At 46.2% G+C, this 8,409-nt stretch overlaps 1 long non-coding RNA gene across 1 annotated transcript; it reads right to left on the reverse strand.

Annotated features, from left to right (window-relative positions):
• Positions 1-231: 231 nt before the first annotated feature.
• Positions 232-4,526, reverse strand: LOC144121906 (uncharacterized). Its single transcript, XR_013312727.1, has 4 exons — positions 4,424-4,526; positions 3,237-3,294; positions 2,208-2,358; positions 232-351 (listed from the first exon to the last, which is right to left on the reverse strand). It is a non-coding gene; the product is annotated as an uncharacterized LOC144121906 (long non-coding RNA).
• Positions 4,527-8,409: the final 3,883 nt, after the last annotated feature.

Below are 8,409 nucleotides of genomic sequence, written 5' to 3' on the forward strand. Positions count from 1 at the left end.
CATTTGGCCATCAAGGTAATAGCAGGCTGTAATTTCGAAATGACTATGCTTTTAACCATTCAAAAAATCGGCTTGTCAACATGAAATGCAACTGTGTTGTCAGTATGATGGCCCAACACGACAAGTCTCAACATAATTCTGTGTCAATATATAGTGTGGTGAACCTGACCACATGAAAGTCACTTGCAGTGGGCAGTACCTCATAAACCATGCAACAAAAACAAATTCACATTTCTACTTGCACATTTATTCATAAATTAAAGTGCATTCAGCAGGCTCAGCAACTTTGGTGCGATTCCGCAGGCCCTGCCTTTGCCGCGCCCTTTCGTTGGGTTGCTCTGCCCAAGGTACCTGGAAACAAAACGAGGATAGAATAAATCCATGCTCCATAAACTGTGCCAATCACATACTCTGCCTACACGCGTGAAATGCCATGAATGTGTGAACTGCACTACCTTCTGCAACACACAGTATTACGAAATTGAAAGACGAGATTAAAATCAGGTAGCAACAAATGTGAGCACACTAGTAGTGCGCTTAAATAGCTACATATACATGCACTAACAATAGATGATGTACCTAAATGTAACCATTATTATAACTCGTAAAAACAGCCCACAATTGCACATACACACCGTATAGTATTTCTAGTAACAATAGGTGCTCATCATGTACAGGAACCATACACAGAGTCTAGAAACCATAACTATGCAAGAGCATTTTGCTGCATTTCAGTGTTTTCAGCTATCAGCCGCAAACATAGGTCAGTATTGATGTAACACCCTGATGTCCAGGTATAGGCTGCAATTGTACATGTGGCAACCATGCATACATTTAAAAACCTCATTATCATGCCTCATCATCTTACCATTTGCACAATGCTCATTCTAATTTCTGTGCCCTTGGCCACAAATAAGCGGAATTTCACACCTGAAATCTTCTGAGCAATCAACAAACCTGTCACGATGATGAATGTCTTAATTTTTTTTCTTTTACACTGCAACTGTTGACACAAAGGGCGGCCAACTTCTCAGGTGCCAACATAGCAGACTTCACGATGGCTCTTTCACCTGTCCATTTCAAGTACTGAGCAATTCTGGACAAATATGGGATCACAGCATAATTTTTTTTGAAAGGGGCTAATAACCCTGCCAGCCCCTAAAAGATCACCAGGTGAAAGGGGAAAGTGCCATGTAATGGTTGTGACAGTACCTGTGAAGCTGTCCTGCCTATGTGTCACGTCTCCCGTTTCAATGCAAAATGAAATCTGACATTCATCATTGCAAAAGGTTTGTTGAGTGCCCAGAAGGTGAGGTAGAGAGCTCTACTTTCTCGGGGCTGATTGTACGCAGGCTACAGCGAGCACTGCATCCATGGTAACAAGGGAACCTGAGGCCTGTAAAAGTGCAGAGAGGCATCCGGCAACTTGCCACATGTGTGGACGCAACCCATAGTCAGACACACTGTAATGTTGCACTAGGACATTAGCCAGTGGACACGATACATAGTAGAGCGACTTAAAATAACTGCATTTACACTTAATCCTCGCTCCTATTTTTCCTGACGTCGGTACTTATAAAAGTGCTGCACACATTACATTTAGCAATAATTGACAGTCGCCCGTCCTATCTGGTTCTTCGTTCTAGCCCCTTTCTTGCAGTAGCCAACCAAAAAAATAAGCGAAACACTGAAAAGTGTTATCTAGATGCACTCACAGGACACGTGACCAAGTTTAGGCAATGCAAACTGCCAGCCTGGTGCATTCATCACATGACAATGATCAAATCCGCAATTCTGCAAGTGTCAGAATACCAGAACTGGGTGCAATTTAAAATTAAAAGTCCGGCCTTCATCTCGCAATTGCCAGAGCTAGCCAATGTGCAAGGCTTGTTAGCATGTACTGCTGGCAAGCAGCACTATGTCAATAATCTTACCATTCTACTTTCTAAAGACGCCTGTGACTGGCAAATCACCATACAGGTGTGCCAAAAAAGCAACACGGTGCTGTGCCAGAGAACGAAGAAATGCACGAGAGGAATGTATGTGACGACATCAGAATTTCAGGGGAACAGGGCAGAACTGATCATTTGCAGGCACTGGCTAAGGAGGGCGAGTGCCTTTCCTCAGGAAAAAGAAGCCTGCTGCTCACACTATTGCCTCGGATTCCGATTGCTTATCAAACGCATCATCCACATTCACTCATTTACCTCTGCAAAAGCTCCATGGTGAGGGGGCAGTCGGGAGGGTACGCAACGTTGAACACAAAGAAGGCACCAAGGAGGAGGCCCATGGCCTTCTCAAGACTTCTTGTAGAATCCACTGCAACGATGATCTTCTTTATGTCCCCCATGCTTGATCCTGCAAGGAAAAAAAATTAGTCACACGCAAACGCTACCCACTAAAGGGGTGATCCAATAATTCGAGTAACTCTATGGCCTTCGATGTGTACACTGAGAGAAGCCGAATTCAAATGTACTCGTAAAAAGCCATACTGGGTCTTGTTGCTAGGCCTTATGGTACCCTGGCAGTACACAGACACATGCAACATGCCCTACCTTATCAGTGCTTTACACGCCACTAATTATATCTGTTGAAGATGCTTGCTTCATGTAAACATACTACATAGAACTTGTTTATGGAAAAAGCTTTACAAATATTGCACGACAAAAAAGAATTAGCTTTGTCGACAGAATACTTCGTTTTTTTTTAAATAATGGGGAATAGTGATGAGGTAACGAAACTTGGGCAAGCACCGAGGCAACTCTTCAAAGGCCCTCCATTTTGTACCAAGCCTGCCATGACATTGATGAGAAAAGCCAAGCTCAGCTTCGTTCATGCTTTCTAGCAGAACGTCATGCTTTTGGCAAGTCAAAAGGCCGCACATTAGTCTCGATGAACTCTGGCATATCACCTTATAGTGCGGAGATTGCCCCACCCTCCCCACTTATCAACAGTACTGCTACTAAGTTCCAAATTTTTTGTACACTCTAATAAGAATGGAATTCTACTGGCCAAACTTGCACATTGTTATCATGTTTAATTATTAAACAAACTGTACATACATAAGATGAAGCAGCAATTAAGCCTTTCATCCAGGGCTAGCCTCATTCCTAAGTTTTGAATATGTCCTACTAAGTAGAGTGAAGTTACACAAAATCAGGTTACATCGTAGAATAATAAAATACACTGTACAAGCCATGTTTTGAGCCAAAGTTCTATAAATGACAAATACATACCAATCACAGCAAGGTGCGGAGTTGTTGGCAGTCCTTCCAGCTCCCCTTCAGCTGCATGCTGGGAATTCACAAGCCACATGTTATTAGACTCCAGAGAAAACATCAGTGATCAGATACATGCATCTCAATAATAAATCATAACCATACTTCCAACGATCCTGCTGTCATCAAGGCACTTTCTACACCTCGGGTACAGTATCATTTCAGCAGAAATGGATGAAAATGCGGTATAAAATTACAAGACTACAAATTTACTTGATTCAATAATTCCCAGCTAATGGATACGCCAGTCGAAAGAAATTTTTGGCCCTTGTTTGAGGCTTATAGGCAATAAGCTATAAAAATGAATAGAATTTATTTGGAAATAACTATTGCTGAAATAATTAGGCCCATATCTTAATGCTATACAAGAATGAAACTGCACACTATCAGTACACGAACTAAACACTGAGCTGCCCCATCGCCACCGGACACCGACGTATGGGGCTCGGTGTGCCAGGAAGCGAGGAACAACAAAAAAGAGAGATCGTAAGAAATAAAACAGAAAAAAGCTGATCAGTGCACGAAAAGTAGTCTGCTTTTTATTGACGAATACTTTTACGAACCTACGACAGTAGTGCCGACACCATGAATTCAAGGGAGCTGCAGATGGCCAGCATGGTAGTCATAGCACATGTCTTGGCCTGAATTACAACTGAAAATGTAAAAAATGGTTTTTACGACTATTTTTACTGCCCATTAAGCCCATTCATAAGGTGTTCTGCATTTAAACAGAGGCGCATGGCGCGCTAGAGCTCGACCAACTCGATTTCGATCCTTGGCCCGCGTAGCAGTAATCGTAACCGAAAGTCAGGCTCGATCGCGATTGTATGTGCCCGCATGATAGAGATACTATAAACGACTTTCTTCAATTAACGTGCGCCAATGCTCTTCGTACGCTTCAGTGTTCCTCATAGGAAGTTTTTTTTTACACGTGGGCGCACGCAGCCCCTGAAAATCGCTGCACGTGGCTGAACCATGAGGCCGCGATTCACGCTTTACGTAGAAGCACGTCTCTGAACGGCAATCTCGGGCCCACGGCCATCGGTGCGTGTATACATTACGCGTGAGAACTAGCGTGCTCCTCGTAGCTATGTGCCTCACAGAACGCGTACTGCACGAACGAAGCATATAAGCAGAACACTTACCTCTACCCGCTGCAGTTGATTTTCGGCTGCAGCCCATACGTTCCTTGATTGCGTCTTCGCGGCCTTCCAACGCGTCGCACACAAAAAGACAAAATGGCGCAAAAATGCAGGACGCACACCCGGGCAGAAGCAGCGCGCACTATTTTCTAGTTCACTATAGCGCGCACAAAGAAAAGCGAGAGGGAACCACGACAACCGGACTCCTTCCTTGACAGCGGGGGCCGGAAGCGCGCGTTGAGCGACGTCTCACATGACGTACCCCTACGCGCCAGCCAATAGAGTTTCTCGTTTTGTGTTGCGCTCTCCGTCTCTTTCTCCTCGCCCGCTCGTTCACGGCGAAGTCTCCGTCTTACCCGTTTGACGCCGGCGGCTCGTCAAAATAGATAAAAAAGTGGCCGTCAAAATGACGGTTTGTTTTTACAGTGTACGCTAAGCTCTGGGGCACTCAAATAAATGTGGCCGCACCGCATCTGGATCATTTGTGCGCCACAGACTCTTCTGCCCAGCTCCGCTGCTGCTCACCAGCGCCGGATAATTACCGATGCCCTTAAGGGATAGCCCTCGATCGGCTGTCCTTTGCCCTGCAAGGGCAGCCCCCTAAGGGTTTCCTCGCGCCATGTAAGGGCAAAAAATGCAGAAAATGAGCCGACGCTAAGGCAGCTTCGCATATCGAGCGTTAACGCACCTAACATAGGTCGCCAGTTCGAATCCCCGCCGCAAGCTAGACTCTAACTTAATAATTAAGTTTATGCTGTACAAAACGTTGAATCGTATGACACCATCCGGAACATTCTTCGAGAAACAGTCGGCCCAAAAATTTCGCACGAATGTCAGGACTAACTGACCTGACTTTGATGGCTGCCATGCAGGGATGGATGTACCGTAACGACAGTTTACTTTCGATTTGTACTCGGACATCACGCTGCCCCCTGTAATTATTTTATTCCATAATGTAACGACCTCGGTTACCATGGGCAACAACTGGGTTACGATTTGCGTAATAACGCATAACGATGAGACCCGAAATACGAGAAGTAGAGCTTAATGCTCTAATACAATGTCGTTGCTATGTATGCCGCCATTTTGGATTCTATCCGTGAAATCAGCGTAACTCGCAGGCTCGAAACGCACCCAGCAGAGCTAACGATCTAAAACTTGCGATAAGAAAATATTTCTTGCTTAGTAATGCTAAGCCACCAGTAATTTTTTTCTAATTTGGAAAGCTTCGTCCGCCGAAACTGTGTTTGTTGCCGTCGACAAAATATTGTCCACCACGTCTTTAGAGGCGACTTGTTTGGAAGTTCCGGCGCACACTTCATCACAGCACTTTCAACTCTGCTACGATATGCAACAGCATTCGCCGTGTTCGGCCCCTCGCTCTTCTAGATATACGCGCCGTGTGTTGCGTTGGGATATGCGAAACCCTTGAATATATTCTCATGTTTTGTGTGAGAAACACGTGAATAAAATTCACTGTGATATTTGAGACCAACAATGCCAATGTTAATTCTAAAATTCTACGAATTGAGAACAAAGAATCCGCAGAAATTGCGCGGGAGACAGATAAATTTTCAAAAAGTCCCGCGCTTTACATTCTTAACCAATGTACGAGTATACCATCAATTTTTTTGACCTTTTAAAAGTAATTAAAGCAACCTTCACCACCGCGTTTTTGAAAGCCGCTAGGGGAAGCCAGCTTATACAGTAAGAGCGTTAGCTTACGTTTGTTAAGGACGCGTCTGTCTGCAACGAAGGTGAAATTGACCAGAACAGTTACCACATGACCACACTATATGATATAAAAACAGTGGGCGCGCAGCGCCTCTTTTGATACCTATACTCTCGATCCGTTATATATGTGCCAGAATAGCAACCATAGAAGTGCGACCCTCCCGGGACCACCAGTTGCAGAAAATTTGGGGGCCGCCCGTTTGACGCCGAATGTTCGAAATCTTGTCAAATGACTTGGCATGTTCCTGAGGATAAAATTACTAATTGAGATGAATCCCAAACTACGCAAGCAATTCCAACCGATGACCTTTCCGCTATCAAACCATGCATTCCGAGGATTTTCAGAAGGATATTACGGCCGAACCGTCTGTAGCAGGGGATTCCGGATGGTGTCAAACGATTCGCCACATCGTGATGCACGTGTTGATAAAATTTATGAACTGATATGTAGATAGCGAAGCTATCTGTATATCGCAATAGTAGTACAAAATGCACGTAGTAGATAGCGCGGCTTGTGTCTTAGAAGCGCGAAGAAGTTCACTTTGTGTCGTCACCGGAAAACAGTTGTCCAGGTGGCACTCATGGTAGTTCGCAGGGCTTCTGATTCGTGACGCCTTAGGAGGAGGACGCCTTTTTTGGAGCTCCAGCGACTTCGTCCGAAGCTAAGTGCTTTTTGGTATTTGCTCTTGTACATGCTGTAGGGGCGGTAGCTTTAAACCGTGTTAGGGGTAGGAAGGCTAGCAGAGGTATGTGTGCCGTATGGCTTTGTATGGGACTTTTGGCGGGCTTTCACATTATGTAGTCCGCCAGACGATGGGTCGGCAAGCTAGGAAAGGCAGGGCTGACGGGAAGCTAGAGCAGTGCCAGGACTGCGAGCGTTGGCGTTATTTAGACGAGACCTAATTCGGGAGCTTTGCCGAGGCAGATGGGACTAGCTTCGCGTACAAGCTATATAAGCGTTTTGAGGAGGCCGTTTGGACGTTGAAAGGGGAATGGGAGTTAGGATTAAGGAACTCAAAAGGCCCATGAAGGTGGACCGAGAGGAACGGATTTAGCTCGAAACTCAGGTCGCCGAGTCGCTTAAGAGGGAGGGGGCTAAGGCCGGCCTGTTGGAGCGAATTGTGGGGGAGCTGAAAGAAGAGCGGGAAAAGCGGGCCCCGCTAGAAGAGCAGGTAGAAGCGCTCAAGTTGCGGCCCAGTTCGGAGCTATGTCAGGTGGCGGACGAGGACAGCGTGGTAAGCATAAAGGAGGCTCGTCGATTCTACAGCGCTGTAACTGCTGCTGCCGCTGCTGCTGCTTCTGTTGCTGATAGGAAGAAAGAAAAGTGCACGGGCCTGCCTACTGGCTAAAACCGAGCCACGCTCGCTGCCGCGCGCTGAAAGTAGGATTGGTAAAGGATATGAGAGAAAGAAAAAAATAGTAAGAAAAGGCGCGCTAATGTGCCCCGGGCCGATCCCGGAGGCAGTGCAATACTGGGCCGACCCGTTGCAGAGTGCTTGAACCTAAGCACTCCGCCATATTCCAAAAATAAGTTTGATATCTTGGGTCCAAGTACCCGCAGCAGATATTAAATCAGGTATCATATAAGACAGTGGTGGAGACCACCCGGGAGTCCCGCAAAAGGCTTTGAGTGGGGAAGACAGAAAGGTAAAAACGGGCACGGTGACGCGCGACAGTAGCGTACGGCGGCAGCAGAGACAGCTAGCGCGATCCGGTGGGAAACAGTCGCAGTCAAGAAGTGAACGGTTAGAGCGCAGAAGGGTTCTGGTAGTCGGTGACTCGAACGTAGCGAGGGTTGAGGAAAGCATTTTGACGACAGTGAAGGCGGACAGGCGGGTGCAGGTGGAGGCCCAGCCAGGGAAGTGCATGGTAGATGAAATGGCCAAAGCCCAGGAGGTGGTAGGGGACAACATGGATAACGAGCACCTTGTCGTTATCCATGCTGGTCTCAACGATGTGCTGAAGGGGAGGAGCAGAACCTCGAGAAACAGAAGTGGAGATGCGTAGGCTTACAGAGGCCTCTGAGAGGGTGCATGCGACTATATGCACAATTCCAGAGGTCCAGAGGCAGTCTACCGGGAAAGAAAGGAGGGTCGTTGAGGCTAATTGTGTAATTAGGTTCATGAGTCGACGAATAGGATACGGAGTAATGCTAGTTAACAGGGACATGTACGTGTTAACAGGCACGTGTACTGAGACGCAAGGAACATTTATTACTAAAAGGAAAAGTAGGAGGGTAGCAAACACTCTTTGGC

This window comes from Amblyomma americanum, chromosome 2, assembly GCF_052857255.1.
Source record: "Amblyomma americanum isolate KBUSLIRL-KWMA chromosome 2, ASM5285725v1, whole genome shotgun sequence".
Classification (NCBI taxonomy): domain Eukaryota; kingdom Metazoa; phylum Arthropoda; class Arachnida; order Ixodida; family Ixodidae; genus Amblyomma; species Amblyomma americanum.